The 15806-nt window shown below is 43.5% G+C and overlaps 1 long non-coding RNA gene across 1 annotated transcript in view; it reads right to left on the bottom strand.

Moving 5' to 3' along the window:
* Positions 1-4451: 4451 nt before the first annotated feature.
* LOC148056945 (uncharacterized) overlaps positions 4452-15806 on the bottom strand; it is a 73762-nt gene continuing 62407 nt past the window's right edge. The window contains exons 2-3 of the long non-coding RNA XR_015702158.1: positions 5804-5907; positions 4452-4680 (exon numbers count right to left, since the gene is read on the bottom strand). This is a non-coding gene — a long non-coding RNA (uncharacterized LOC148056945). The remainder of the gene's footprint in view (positions 4681-5803; positions 5908-15806) is intronic.

The raw sequence follows: 15806 nt of genomic DNA, 5'->3' as shown, positions 1-15806 counted from the left end.
ATTACAAATGTTTTGCTCAACACATCCTGAAGAGAGGAAATTTTAAAGAACTTTGGAGGATTTGGGTATTTAAGATACATTTAGTGATAAAATTTCATGACAGCGTCAGTTTTATTCCGTCTAAAACCTACTTTGGTCCCTGGGAAAGCCAGCTAAGTACAGCCCCAGCTGTTTTCACCCTGAAAATCAGATCAAGACATCAAAGCAGAGGAAAGGAAGGCTGTTGCAGCCTCGCTGGGAAGGACAAGATATTCGCAGAAATGTATTTCCATTATCAGCAAAACAGGGTCAATGTGGCAAAACTCAAGGAATATTTTTTTTCCCATTTTGTAAATGTGAAGTGGGGCCAGGGGCCGGTGGCTGAATTTCGGTGCATGGAGGGGTCGGACACACACCAGAGACCCCAGGGGCAGACGATGCAGGGATGGTGCCTTCCAGGCACCTGCCCAGCATTAAATAAAACAGCAGCCATCTCCAAAAGGGATTCCTTTGTGAACGGCTTTCTCTCCCCATACCTCATCTGACATTATACAGCTGCCCTCACAAAAAAATGCTGCATGGAGTGAGAATATATATGATGCCTTGATATATAAGGTGTTTACAGAGAGTAGCTCTTTTAATTAAAAGCGATTGCTTGCTTTAAGCACATTATTTTAATAGATTTGCTCAAGGTGTGGGGCGCCGCTTTTCAAACTGCTGAGAAATACTGCATGTTCCCTTTTCACTGTCAGAAAATAAATTGATTTTATTTGTTTTTCTCTTAAATGAAACATAATTAAAGAGTGGGAATGTTCCCAGTCAAGGAAAAAAACCCAACATTCAATTAAAAAACAATCTACTTTATTAAGTTACAATTCAATTTCAGGTTTTCATTACATGCAGCTGCATTGAAGTACAATGCCGATAGTTTACATCTGCTCCGAGATATTTGGATCCTACTTTGCTTTTGTAGATGTAAATTCCTTAGTCTTCAGAGAAAAAGGGTAGACTTTGAAATGTAATTTTATCACCCAATCCATTCTGCGTTGTAACCTCTATCAGCAATTAATGACCTGAAACATAAAAGCAAAATGATGAGCCTATAATGAATTATACCTTATGATGACACTTTCATTATGGAGAACACTACATATATTTACTGCAGACCTTTTGCATTTGTTGGTAGTTGGTATTTCATCAAATTAAGTTCAAATAGTACGCAGGGCTGTACGGTACATTAACTTTTTTTGGTCTTAAAATGCATTAATGCTTTGTGTGTGCATCTGTTGAGCATTTGTGAGAAGTACCGCAGAGCCTTTTTATCGCAGTGAGGAAGGTGGAGAGGAATGTCTTCTCAGGGTGAGAGTTTCCAGCAATGAAGGACTGCTCTACAGACCCTGCTCAAATTATTATAAAGGTGACTTTAAGTTAATTCATTTAATACCTCCTGAGTTCCCAAGTCCAAGGAACATATACACCTTGACGCCACTGCGACCAGGAGCTCAGAGCCTGGATGGGCTTCAAGAAACCAAACAAATCTGTTGCTTCAGACTCAGCACAGGTACGTAGCTGTAAGTTTACTAAAAATAGTGGAGTCTGCATGCACTTCTACATAAAGTACAAGGTGGGATTTATCCATTTTGACTTTCTTCACCAAAAACTAAGCATCTGGTCAAAGTTATTCAACAAACAGGTGGTGGTAAACAGAAGGAGAGAGGCAGCTTCAAAAGGCAACTCATCCCATGCTACAAGAGGATAGCGCAGCATCCCAGGCAGTGCCACGTCATTTCTGCTGACCACCGCAGGGGCTGATGACAAGAGTAGACAGGAGCCACACACAGCTGTATGTTGGGTTAAGCGGGATGAGCGTCTCCCTTGTAGAGTCTCTCCATTTCTTTAATCGCATCCTCTACTCCAAGAAGATACAGAAGATTAATCCCTTCCTAAGGGTCAGTTTTACACTGGTGTAAGCAGCAGCAGCTTCACTGACTTCTGAAACCGAAGCTGATAAAGTCAGCTCAGTATGAAATGATGCAGAGGAGCTTTGGGAAGACAGAGCAGGAGAAAAGCCTTCAGGCTGTAATTCTGTATTTATTTATAGGTGGAAGTCTCTCTCAACCTGTCAGCAGTGCACAGGTTGTTTCGCACCAGAGCTGAAAAACGAAAGGAGGGATTAAAGAGTGAGGTAAAGCTAAAACAAGATTATTTTGCATAGGTTTTAGCCAGAAGAGATGTCAGTAGATGCCTGCGAGCAAAGCTGAAGTATTGGTAAGGATTGGGTGTAGGTAGAAAAGACTGGAGTCACCTTCAAAGCAACGAGGTTTGACCACAGTTGTGGTAGTCACAGAGGGACGTTATTGCCTATTTCAATAAATTGATTGAAACATCTTAACAGAACAGAATGAAACAACTGACAGAGAGATGTAGCAGTCTAAAACAGGTAGAAGAGTAGATACTAATGGCAAAACAGACCTCTGTCATTGAAGGACAATGCTTCTTCAGACCTTTTTTCAAGTACATTAGCAAAATGCTGGATAAACGGATAAAAGCTCCTGACACTCAGGGTCTAAGTCACTATCTACTTTCTAGGCTTGACACAGAAACTTCCCCTAGGGAAAATCTTCCCACACCTGTTTAAGGAAGGTCTCTTTTGGCCATTCCCAAGGCAGCATGCAGGTTGCCAGCAGTCCCTGAGAGGACACAAGCAGGATGGTCCCCATGGTGGTCCCAGCTGCTGTTCCCAGATCTGCATGCTCCCCTGCCAGTGGTCAAAAACCCAACACAAAACCCCTTCTTCATCTGCCCCAAATCACCCAGTACTGGGAACAGCAACCTTCTCTCGGAGCAGCTTCTTAGGAAGTGTTACCGCTAAGAAATGGTAAAATTGGGTATTTCTTTCTCCAAACCTCTGCTCAAAAGCTCACTCTATCACTGGGCTCTTGCAAACCACCAGACATTAACACTGCATTGACTACAGGCTGTGGAGAAGCCACCGAAAAGGTGTGAAATGAGAGAACACACAGACACTAGCATCAAATGTTGCTTTCGGTTGAAAAAAATAATTCAACCAAGAAAAACATGCACAGTTCTTTCGATGGAGAGATGAGAGTCACATTGGGATGGGATAACATGATAACTCTCTGAACTGTCCCAGGGGTAGAAGTTATTGTGGATGATGCTAAGGGGCAAAACAAAGCAAAACAGTATGAAATAAAGCTATGAAAAGTTTAGGCTGATAGGGGGAAAAACCCTCTTCCTGACAGAGATTTATTAGATTAAGGAACAGGCTCCTAAGGGAAATAATAGCAGCACTCACCATTGCTTGGGATATTTAAAGCTCTGCTGTAGGAAAAAAAGGAGCACTGGGAAATGCAGAGCTGGAAAACACAGAGCTGAAGAAAGAAACTAGGCAGGGAACAGTCTATTTGATTAATTTTGCCTCTTTCAGCAGTGGAAAGCACACGAGCAACCTGCAGTTTCTTTGCATGGATTCGTTATTCAAATGCATTCGATGGATAGTCCTTCAAACACACTGCCTCATGGGTCAGTTGCGAATATCCTGAGCAGAAGCTGTGCCTCCCTGGATTTCTGGTACCATCCCAAGGAGCAGTGAAGAAGTTTCCAGGCTGCCTTTTTTGGAGTTGGTGGGTAATGGCCTCGAAAGGCCATCACAGCAGCATCGCAGCCTGTGCCCTCCCTAATTTTGCAAGCTCTCCTACAAGGCAGCCCCAAACGCCCTCCCTGCTCCACCGCGTGGGGCAGAACTGATGGGTTTGTCCCCAGTCTCACTGCATGGGGTAAAACCCAAAAGCCACGCGCTGGGTTCACTGGTTGCTGACAGTGGTGCCTTTTTGAGGAGAGCTACTCATATTAATGATTTAGCCAGCTTCACTAAAGGCATTGTGTTCTTGACATCGGTGGCATTAGCAATTCATTGCATTTCATTTTATGCTCTGTAGGTTGAGAGAATACTGTTGTAAATTGAATTAATGCTTGGTTTTCCTTTGAAATAGTAATACCAAATAAATAATTTAGTCCATGCACAGAGAAAAAAAAAAAAAAAGATAATAGGAAGAAATTGAAGTCAGCTTTAATATGCATTACAAAAAAGGGTGTTCACTTCAGCATTCCTAACTGTGAAAATGTTTTGTGGACTTAATTCAAAGGAAATTAAAACTTTGTCCACAGTAAAAATGTTGTGTTAAAGATATTAAAAGTTTATGCTGTTAAAACAATGTACCATTTAGCCTTCAGTTACAGCATTGGGAAGACAGGAATATTGCTGTGCAGTGGACTGGAGAGAACTTGAATTAGTTCAGTCAATTAAGTCATGATTAATTTATGTTAGATCTTGTTCTCTTGAGTCTATAAAAACAAAGACTTTAGTTAACTGGCAGCATTTAGTTTAATAAAAGTAAAGTCTTTAAAGATTACTTCAGGAGGGGAAAAAAAAACACTGCTGACAAAATCAATAGACAGCAGATCCCTGTTTAATTTGTGTCAATGCAAGTTAAAATAACTTCACAGACTAATACAAAAGGGATACTCCCTTCAAATGGAGAACCAGATTCTCCAGATCTTGATTAGTGCAGCTAATCCAGCAGCTCCACTGGTATGTGTGACAAATCACAAATGCAGAAAACTCCCGCAGCTGCTTTCTTTTCACCGTTCCTCTGACTTTCCTGTTGGGTCACCTGTCTCCTGATTTGGGCAGAGAAAGATGAGTTTCAGTACTAGCAAAATCACACTAACGCAACCCTACACCCATACCCAGGCTGTGATTACCCTAGTGATCCTTCTCTAATGCAGGTAAGTGCATTCTGCACATTTAATTACTCTAAACCAGAGAGTCTTCTGAGAGCCAGATACTGTCTGGTGATTGCTGGAACTGTGCAGATGAAGTCAAGGGGGAAAAAAAACCCTCCATTGCCATCTCTGTAAGCACGGAAAAGATACATATATGTGTGTAAACATATATGTTTATGTATAGATGACAGTATCAATAAAGATTTCAGTATCTCAGGTGAGGACATGGGGATTATGCTGGAGGGGGGCATCAAACCAGATGCCAAGTCCATTCTCCTCACTTAACCGTCTCAGAGGTGGGCATGATCAGCTCTGCCCACGGTGCACAGGTCACCTCCCCAGGTATCAGGGCACCCATCACTTTCTGCAGGCATGTCCAAGAGGTTGGCCTCTGCCTAGTGCAACAGGCACCACTCAGGATTGCTGCCCAAAGACACATCCAAGGCAGAGCACACCACCAGGCTGAGTTTGGAAAGCCATCAAAAAAGTCTCTCTTCCACTCAACAGACAAGAGGTGACATGAGACCTCTGTTCACAGGTTGTTCAGAACCACAGAAGTTTGATTCCAGTTGAAATCAACTGGACTTGAACTCACATACGTGCATATCTCTAAAATCCTCCCCCATGTAGTCTGACCCAGTCTGTAGGCTGAGTGTTAGCCCTTCAGCAAGTCTGTTGCTGCTGTAGGATTAGTGCATACCCTTCAGAAGCCATTGCCAGGAGATGTTCCATCATTACGATGTGGACCATTAAATATCTTTGTATTTAATTGCTATCATTTTGGGTCCACCTTCAAATTAGACAGACAGCAGCAGCGCAGGATTAAATAAACTGAGCAGTCTTAAATTTACACCTGTACTCCAACAACCAAGGATTCAGGGCATGACTCGGGATTTTTCATGCTGGCTATCATTTTGCTCTTGATTAGGGTCCTGCCTCCCTCCCAAGACCAGACAAAGTATCTGCTCCCAGGGAACAAGAGGAAAGCAACATCCTCCACGATATTTACTGCACTCACATTTGTGCTATCCCTTGTGAAGCCCACGCTCCAGGCACGGAGGAAGCCGCGCTCCGTCTTCATGACATGTCTCTTTTCAGCTGCTGGCATGAAAGATTTCCTCCCTGAAAGTCAGCCAGCAGAAAATGATGCAGTAGCTCAAATTACATTATTTTTCAGCAGTAATTGCCACAATTTCCAGTGGTCCAGAAACTCAACAACTTTTTTTTGCCCAGCACATTCAAGCATGAGGCAAACTGCTCCGTAGCGTTGAACAGGTACCTAAAACAGCATGAGGGCTGAAAAGACGAAGCAGGCTTAAGTGGCAAATTCTCAGCCTGAAAGACTTCAGAGTCAGAACAACAGCACAATGAGCTTTGGCTGGTTCACAAGGACTTGAAAGAAAACACAGGCAGGAGCTCAAACATGAGCTGCTGGAGAAAGGGAAATCAGGCTGCCAACAGCAGAGCGAGACAGTGAGAGTCAACAAGCTCACAAGGCCACGCATGCTGAGACAAGCAGGAGGCTGGAGGGAAATTTGGGTGGTCAGTCCCCCACGGTGATCGCAGGTTTTGGCTTTGGTGAGAAAAGCCCACGTCCTGCTCAACAATGGAAATTTCTTGCTTCATCCCACATCTGTGTCTATCCACCCTCCTTTGGGAAGTCTTGTCCCATTGCACAGCATCAGTGAAGGTTTGGGAAATTGTCCTGGTTTCAGCTGGGACAGAGTTAATTTTCTTCTTAGTAGCTGGTATAGTGCTGTGTTTTGGGTTTAGGATGAGAATAATGTTGATAGCACACTGATGTTTTGGTTCTTGCTAAGTAGTGCTTACACCAGTCAAGGACTTTTCAGCTTCCCATGCTCTGCCCAGTGCACAAGAAGCTGGGAGGGGGCACAGCCAGGACAGCTGGCCCAGACTGGCCAAAGGGCTAGTCCATGCCATATGGTGTCATACCCAGTATATAAACTGGGGGAAGAAGGAGGAAGAAGAGGACATTGAGTGACGGCGTTTGTCTTCCCAAGTAACCATTACATGTGATGGAGCCCTGCTTTCCTGGGGATGGCTGAGCACCTGCCTGCCCATGGGAAGTAGTGAATGAATTCCTTGCTTTGCTTTGCTTGTGCATGCGGCTTTTGCTTTCCCTATTAAACTGCCTTTATCTCAGCCCACGAGTTTTCTCACTTTTACTTTTCTGATTCTCTCCCCCATCCCACCGGGGAGGAGTGAGCGAGCGGCTGGGTGGGGCTTAGTTGTTGGCTGGGGTTAAACCACGACAGAAATGTGTACCAGCAGAGCCAATTCTGCAGTCTCAAGGAGCATATCTGTTCCCCTAACTCCGCTTGTCCTCATTACCATTATCCTGAGGGCACCAACAGGGCCTTCATGGTCCTGACCAGCCTCACTGGGACCCCCAATCCAAGCACCCTCTGCTTGGGCACCCAGACCTTGCCGGAGCTGCTCCCTAGGTGTGCCTGTGCCTATCCCTGTCTCCTGGCTTATGGACTGGATTTCCCTGGAGGAATCCCTATGCTGCAGGCAGCTTTTCTGCAGGCCCATCTCCTCTGTTAGCACCACATCTCTCTACTACAAACACTGATTTATGCAATGTGTCACACCTCCAGCTGATTCCTCATCAGTTTTTTTCCTTATCAAAGGGAAAGCTGAGCTGCACCTCTACCACTCGCCTCATATCTCCACTGAGACAGGTTGAATTCCTCAAGTAAAGGTCCAAAATATCCTCCTGCTTCCCCTCCTTGTATCAGCTCAGGCAGCATTTGGCTATCAGCATTACAGGACTCTGAAAACGGTGTTCCCCTCCGCAGTATCTCCAATAAATCATTAGCTAGTAAGAGGTTAATTGTGGGTCATTGCTATTCCGGCTGTGAAGAAGCAGCGAGTGCTTTCCCTGGAGTCAGGGAAGAACAAGGAGCTCGGGCCATTCCTGCACACCAACTGCAGAGCCCTGCACGCTGCCAGCTGCTGCTGACTTCTCCTGACCCCACAAATGCAAATGGTTTTCCTTCCAGAAACCACAGCTGCACCTGCCCTGCACAGCTGGACCGGCAGCAGAGATGCTCAAAGTAGTAGAGAATACAATCAAGGTGAAAAAATATGGTGTGGCATCAACACAACTGGGCTGACCCCAAGATAGCGCACCTCCCCACATCTCCCCTGCCCCACAGGAGTGCCCAAAACACCTCCCAGCCACAGGAGAGAAGCTTCTGCTTGAAGGTGGATGACCACACAGCGGTGAAGAATAATTCAGTTAAAATAAAGGCTCTATACGTCCTATTACTGTGTGCCAGGCTTTAAAAACTTGAATGTTTAAGCCAGTTATTCTCAGAGCAAAATAGTTCATTATTCAGAAGCAGCAGCTAGAGGACTTCTATCTATTTCCAGTTACCTGGCCATGCAGAGCATTTAATTTTGTGACATATCAATCAGAGATATAGTATGAGGTATCAATTATACATCCAGAGGGGGAGGAAGTAAACCGAACAAGCCATGTAATTTGAAATGTAAGGTCAGAGAGGAGAGATTTTTAGGAAAAAACTGAATGGCAGCTCGCCTAGGCTTCTTGTGGGACTTCAGGGAAGCTACAAGCCCAAGGCTTGGGCATCCAGGCACCTAATGCGGATGCTGAGAAACCCGTGGTATCTCCAGCCAGCAGCAGGATTTCTTTATAAATGCCTTTGGACATATTTTTTTTTCTCTGTATGCATTTGGGCATCTATGTCTGCCAACTCAGAAGACCCCAGAAATGGGCAGAGAACCCTGCACTGAATATGTGCTGCCGTGGTGGGTCCCCGTCCCATGCCTGTCCCGCTGCCTCTCCTGCCTGCCTCTGACTGCACAGCTGAGTCACCAGAATAAACACAACCAGGTTCCCTCCCGTTTGCCCACGTTACAGTTTATTTGTTACCAAAACATCTTTACGCTCTCTGCACTAAAATCAATACTTCCCACCTGTGCCCACACAGCAGAGTCTGGTTTTGTGAATAACTGTAAAGAAATTCAGTCTAAACAAATTAAAACACAAATAAACTAGCATTTTCTTCCCAAACATATAGCACAAATCATCTTTATGTGCTTATAAACTAGCCCTTACACAAGGATTTACAAACAAATGTCAACATTTAGTGACTACTTTCTCCCACTGAGTCTCCTGCATCACTCGTTCCTCATTAAGAAAAATTCCTTTCCAAAGAGATGCATCTGAAACACAGTGCTCAGCTGGCTTCTGGCACATTTTGAGCTCCTCTGCACCACCCCGTATTTGAGTGCTCCTCAGAACTCCAGGGAGTCTGAACCACGGGTGTTTTCACATCTGTAAAATTCAGATCTATGCTTTCAGGACTGGTTAAAAATATTCTTTTATTTTCTTAGGGCACCATTGCTTTTCATGCTTATGGTAAAAATGCTTTGCACCCCTAAAAACTGGGGTAAGAGGAGACTGACCTAGGCGCTGTACAAAACATACCAAAAAGTTTGTTCCTTCTCCAAGCATCAGGATAAAACAAGGTGGACACAGACAGAGAAGAGGGCTTTCGCCCCCCTATTACAGGGCAATATTGGCCTCTCCTTTTGCGCAGAGACAGTGGTACCTCCTCCCTACCCAAAACACACAAAGCCTGAACAGCAGTACTGAAGAACAATAAATGAGATTTAAAAGTCCATACCCAAGGGAAGGAGTTGTTATTAAGCAGCAATGCACACAGTTAAATGCAAAACATAACAATGGCTCCAAGGGCTTGCAGAGACGCTGGTTCTTCCATGACAAAAAAATCACAAGGGTCACTGTGCCCCCTGACAGGCTAACAGAGATGGAGGAAAAAGGCTGGGTGTAAAAGAGGCTTGATCCCTGCACTACACAAGGAGAGCTGGTGGCAGCTCCTGCACAAAACTTAGTGAAGAAGCAATAAACAAAAGCCTGACAGCTTCAATGGGAAACCAAATCCGCAGGGACCCCCTGACTTGCTGATTTAACCAACTTCTCAGGCTCGTTAGAACAAAGCTGTATTCACAGGAGAGGGGTACGATTGCACACAGGTGACAAATCACAGCCCTCCCAAACTTCCCAGGTCTTAAAGAGCAAGGCATGAGCACCAGCAGCAGAAACCTCACTGCATCCTAGCCAGGAGCTCGAGCAACAAAGCACTGGGGAAATTTACTGTAAAGATGTTGATGTCTGTAAGTTTTATTCATAGTAAGGGAGTTATGCACTAGCACCAAAGTTTGAAGTAGGTTGTTTTTTTTTTTTTCCTCTCTTACCTCTCTTCTTTGCTTCTCAGTCTAAACTTTGATACAGAATGCAAAATTCCAGTGTTTTTGAGCCAAGATGTCTTGCAGGTGCACGTGCCCCAGTGTTACCAGTGCAGCAATTAAGGATAAGTACTTTTTAAACAGTTCACTTCTGTTCACAAAGTCCCATCCTCTGCCATCACCACTGGTGGGATTATCTACCCCATAAATAGCCATTCTGGGTCAGACCCAAGATCAGAGCCATCTAACCCAAAATCCTGTCCCTAAAACCAGGCTAATGAAACAGAGGCTTCTGCAATTACTGGATAAAATAGGGCAGGTAGAGACCATCCCTGCTTCTGGCCATCTCCTCCCACAATATTCAATCAATACTCTCAAGAAAACATCTTTGAGGGACATAATATTCCCTCTCTGCCTGTGCCTTTTGACTTTATCTATCCAAAAAGAAACTTTCAGAGGAATCTGCTCAACCCCCAACATCAGCCTTCACCAAGTGCCTACTCAGATTATTTCACACCAGCCTCCTCTCCAGGCCTTTTCTCTTTCTGCTTGGTTCAGTCCCACCAGCCCATTCCTCCTGCAAAGAGGTCACCTTGCTTCTCACGCCTTCTCCTTCAAAAGAAGTTGTGATCTCTGCTTGTAAAAGGTGATGGTATGTGTGAAATAGCCAGCGAAAAGGGCAGAAAGAGGACGCGAGGTCAAATTAGTGCCTTTGTTAACCTGCATGGCCTCAGGCACCAGGAGCTACAGCTGGAGGTCCCACCAAGGATTCACCTCCACCTGAGGTGGTCTCTAGAGTCACCTCACGTCAGCAAGGTGGAATGGGCACCCCTGGGACATGCTTAATTGTAGCTTCGCATACATCTGCAAGAGATTGCTGCTCTCTGAGACCTGCATGAGGTGCCCAAGATGAATCTTTGCCCCTTAATGACACGAGTAGCTGATACATTTCACAAGTGCAAGCCATGGACCAAACCAAGTAAGTGTTGCCACAGGAACAGCCTCCTTCATCCCAAATTTGTGCTTCTGGGTCAGACCCTAGGAGGTGCAATACAGAGGAGGAATGCCGTGAATTCAAACCAACAGCTTAAGCAATCATTTGTCCTACCACTTTTCTTTTCCACATAAAAGGCTGAGAGCAATTAGTAAAATCCAAGACCTGCAGCCCAATGTCACCTTGTGACAACTTTCAGGTCTCCAGCAAGACATCCAGATGGCTGCTGGCCCCTCTACTGAGAAGAGGTTTGCCTCTTCAGAAGAAGATTGATGTGACTCAGGATGTTCGGGGGTGAAATGCAGCTGTGTTTGCCTCTTTGCAGTAATACCAACGCAAAGCATATATTCTTTGCTCTCTGCTGCAGTTGAACTCCAGAAGCCTTGCAGGATAATCTCATTGACAGCAGAAACTGAGTGATGGAATTATGCTTAATGAAAGTATATGGGTTATTAAACAAAAGGATTCCTCCAAAACAGGATTATTTCAGATTCAAAAGTGCTGCTTTATTTTCTCCTTCTGCCTTGCTAACTGTCAAGGTCTTTATGAAGCCAGGAGCTGTGCAATACCTGGCTACAGGAATCATTTATAGCAGATTGCTTTTTTGGTTAAGGTAAAAGAATTGGAAAGGGGTTTTATGTATTTATTACATGCTGTCTGGGGGAATAAGAGAAAATATGCTACCTGGTATTACCCTAGACTTGACTTACAGACTTAGTTGTTAAAAGAAGGGATATTATACTTATATTAAAAAAAAAAAAAAAAAGAAAGAAAAAAGAAAGTATGGCATAAAACTCAACATCTCCAACCCCACTCCTAGATTTACTGAATTCACAGGAACAATTTGAAATGCAACAATGAATTAGAACCTGTCTATCATGTCCAAATTCTTGTCTGTGGCTGTGTCAAAAGCCAGATGCTTGGAAAGAATTTATAAAAATTCTGCAGTTGGCAAATGAAGAATAATCACTCTCCATATACATCCTTGTCCAATATCCTAAAAGCAGAGAAACAGCCTGTACAAGCTATGCTAAATAGAGTCTAGTGTATGCCAAATATGCAAAGTAAATTGTACTCAGGACTGCAATTTAAATTTTAATGAAGGATTTTTTTGAAAAATACATATTGCAAAGACAAAACATGAAATATTTACACAGAAGATTCGAACCTGAAACAGCAGGAAATAATAGCCAGAAGGTTCTTTGGGTTTTAAATCTTTCCAGGAAGAAAGGAAAGACGGAAGAGTAGGAAAAGGTACGTATTAATTCAATTATTCTTAACCTTATGTATTTTGTAAATTTTCAGATACTTTTTATAAGTATGAAACAAATCTGGGTATTTATAGCAAAAATATATCACTTGCTTTACAAAACAGAAGTTGCCAGTGTGACCTTTGCACAGTTTAAATGTGTCAGAGTTGCTACCTACCACACTGCAAGCATGCTCCATAACGATGAACGTATTGCATTACAAGAAATAGCACTTCTTATATTGATATCATCATATCAAATAAAGTCATTACAGTAAGCTACGCTCCAAACAAGGTGTGCAATTTACAAAGCTGTAACAGATGCTCAACCACAATAGAAATGTTTTCCTTGAAGGATGACAGATAAGTGATACACATTTTCAGATGCTGCCCTGCAGGGAATGATAAAGCAAACTGGGGTATAGAATCATAGAACAGAATTGTTTAGGTTGGAAAAGACCTTTAAGATCATCGAGTCCAACTGTTAATCCAGCACTGCCAAGCCCATCACTAAACCATGTCCTCAAGCACCTCTTCTACCCATCTTTTAAATACCTCCAGGGATGGAGACTCCACCACTTCCCTGGGCAGCCTGTGCCAGGGCCTGACAGCCCTTTCGGGGAAGAAGTTTTTCCTAATATCCAACCTAAACCTCCCCTGGCGCAGCTTGAGGCCATTTCCTCTTGTCCTATTGCTTGTTACTTGGGAGAAGAGACCAACCCCCACCTCACTACAACCTCCTTTGAGGTAGTTGAATTAATATGTAGTATGAATTAGTATGTAGTATGTCATTAGTATGAATTAATGCATCTGTGTTACCCTTGTTTTTACCAACAGACAGTCCCAGGGGATTTGGGAGGCAGATGGCAGCACCAAGGTGCACAGGCTGATGGTGCCCAACTTGGTACCCAAGACCAGGGGTCTGTGAAGGGCACTTGGCCTTTGGGAGACAAAACCATCCACCCTCATAATTTGGGATCTGCACTGCTGGATGCATCTTATCTTTGCAAGCTGACACCTTTCATTTATGAAGCTGAACTACCTGGGTTCAGGTATAACGTCACTGGTGTTTTATTTAAGTAACAGGAAGCCCGTAACTGCCCAGGTAGGGCAACACTCAGCAATTCCAATAACTGCATGAGCTTAATTGCTCTTGTTCATGATGCATTGGGGGGTACCAGGCTGCCCATCGCAGGCAGGGGACCACCACCATGCAGTCATATTTCTTAACCAACTTGACTGGCAGGTCCTTGCCAGGCTCTAGAGCCACCCAGAGATCAGCTCATACCTCCCCATCTGTCAAAGTTTTCTCTTGTACAAAACCAAAATGTATTTTTGAGAAATGGATCAGGGACAAGCCTTCAGTTTCTGACTCTTCCTTAATCCAAAACTGCAGACCTTGTGCCCATCACACCACATGCCATTGCCAAACTACTAACGCTCCCAGCTCTAGAGGAGCTGTGCTAGTGTATCGTTCCCCAAACCTGGTTCAGGATCACCTTATGGCTCTAGGGCATGATAGGCATTGGTAGGGGAAGGGGGGGGGGGGGAAAGATAATTGAAGGATATTTCACCTCTCCCTAAGTGAAAGTGCATTGGTACTGGCTCCTCATCTCTCCAAATTACTTCAGTTTTTGTCCAGATTATAAAGTGAGTCTCCTGCTCCATAAAAAAGTTCTCTTTTCTAAGGCACAAATTAATGAAAATTACACTCAGTGATGTATATTACAGTCTCCCTTTTGAACAGAAAGAATTGTTTAAAGGTTTCCATTAGAAATGATTGGTTTCTCTGCGTGGTGGAGCTAACATTTTTTGTGAAGCTAATAAATCAACATAATGATAATTTGACAAAGATTCAAGTTATCTGTAAGACTTCCTAGAAATTAAAATCTATTCAATTGGAGGAGAAAATTAAGTTAGTGACCTAGGTACAAAAGAAGAGTATTTCAGATATCTATTCTTTAGTTTTCTTTTCTTGCTATTCATAGTTTCTTTCATTGGCTCTTAACTCCCTTAGTTACAAAGCAAAGCAGGGGCACATAGGCACACCTTCTTACATATATATTGGCATGTATTTGTATGTTTGAGAATATGCATATGATCAATCTTAACTAATTAAATTAATTACAGCTCATTCAAGAAATGAAAATAAAATGCAAGACAAAAGTCTAACTTGCAATAATTTCTTTCTCAGCAAATAAATCCCTTTGCACGAACATGTCCATCTGAAACCCATGCACAAAAGAGGGCACTTTTAGAATTTTTTTTGGCAATCTAATATTTGGGCTGGCAGAGTTTGTTTTCTATAAGACCCAACATAAGTTTAAGCACAGGACGTATGCAATTCAAGCAAACTTTGTTCTCAAAACACCAGAAAAATTCAGTGATATTTTCCTTCTTGTGTTAGAAAAGTCAGAACATAAATTTTCCTCCACTTGAGTATCTAGCAAGGTGATTATTTTAGTTTAGTTGTTTGGACATGATGTTGGAGAGTGTCTGGGCAGGAAAAAGCAAAATACTAATTCCACAGAAAAAAGTCTAGGATAAGAATAAATGAAGGACAACACTGGGAGAAATCTTACCCATGGGAAGGATGGCTTTGGGCAAGGGCTAGAGCAAAGGCAGGGAAAAGGAGAGGTGCATGGGATCTTCTGGGAGAAGACAGCCAACCCAGACTGCTCCCTCCCTTGACCCAAAATTACTTCTCCAGCAGCTGCAGCTGAAAAACTCACGACTCAGCAGCATCCACCCTCACCCCGTGCAAGCCTCAAGCGTGGCTCTGCACCACAGACCTTCCCACGTGCTGCTGATAGCGGGGCCTTTGCAAACCCACAGCACACCGTGAATCTGCCCAGGACTTCAGGTGCTACCTGATAAGTCTTATCAAAGTCAAGCGTCCCTGAGCATGGGTGATTTTACCTGCAGATCTTCACGCTAGACGTTGTTAACTGAAATGGCCTGCCACAGTGATTACGGATCATCTTCCCTGTGTGCCACACGGACAAGGAGAGGGAGAAGGAAACTGTTCTTCACAATTACATTCTTTTCCAGATCATCTCCTCTGGGATGGGTCAGAGGAGCATTTCACCCCAATAAACCTCTGCTTCAGCACTTGGTCTTGCTCACTAATTAAAGTATGTGGTCAGCTTCTAGCCAAAAATGGCCACGTACACGAACGCTATACAGGAAAGAAAAATAGCTATACGTAAAGTAGGATTAAATTCAGTGTTTTGCAGAGAAGCAAAAGGTTATCTCAAGTCCCCATCAAACGTAGTTCATAAGCGATATGACTCTTTTGCTACCGTCCCTTTCTGTACATGCATCTGGGTGTTTGCAAGGCTTTGATATCCATAGCAAGAAATGCTCCCAATTATCAACAAATTCTTATCCTCAAGTGTAATTAACCTCACTATCCTTCCATTTACAATGACACTGAAATCAGAGGCGGGCTGCTGGAGTTCAGCAGCCAAGGTCTCGGTCTATCTGTGATCAAAGCACTCAGAATATTATTTCTGT

The sequence above is a fragment of the Nipponia nippon genome, unplaced genomic scaffold, assembly GCF_047370975.1.
Source record: "Nipponia nippon isolate SJK-2023a ecotype South Korea unplaced genomic scaffold, ASM4737097v1 scaffold_11, whole genome shotgun sequence".
Taxonomy (NCBI): domain Eukaryota; kingdom Metazoa; phylum Chordata; class Aves; order Pelecaniformes; family Threskiornithidae; genus Nipponia; species Nipponia nippon.
This window is presented reverse-complemented; position numbering and strand designations above follow the sequence as displayed.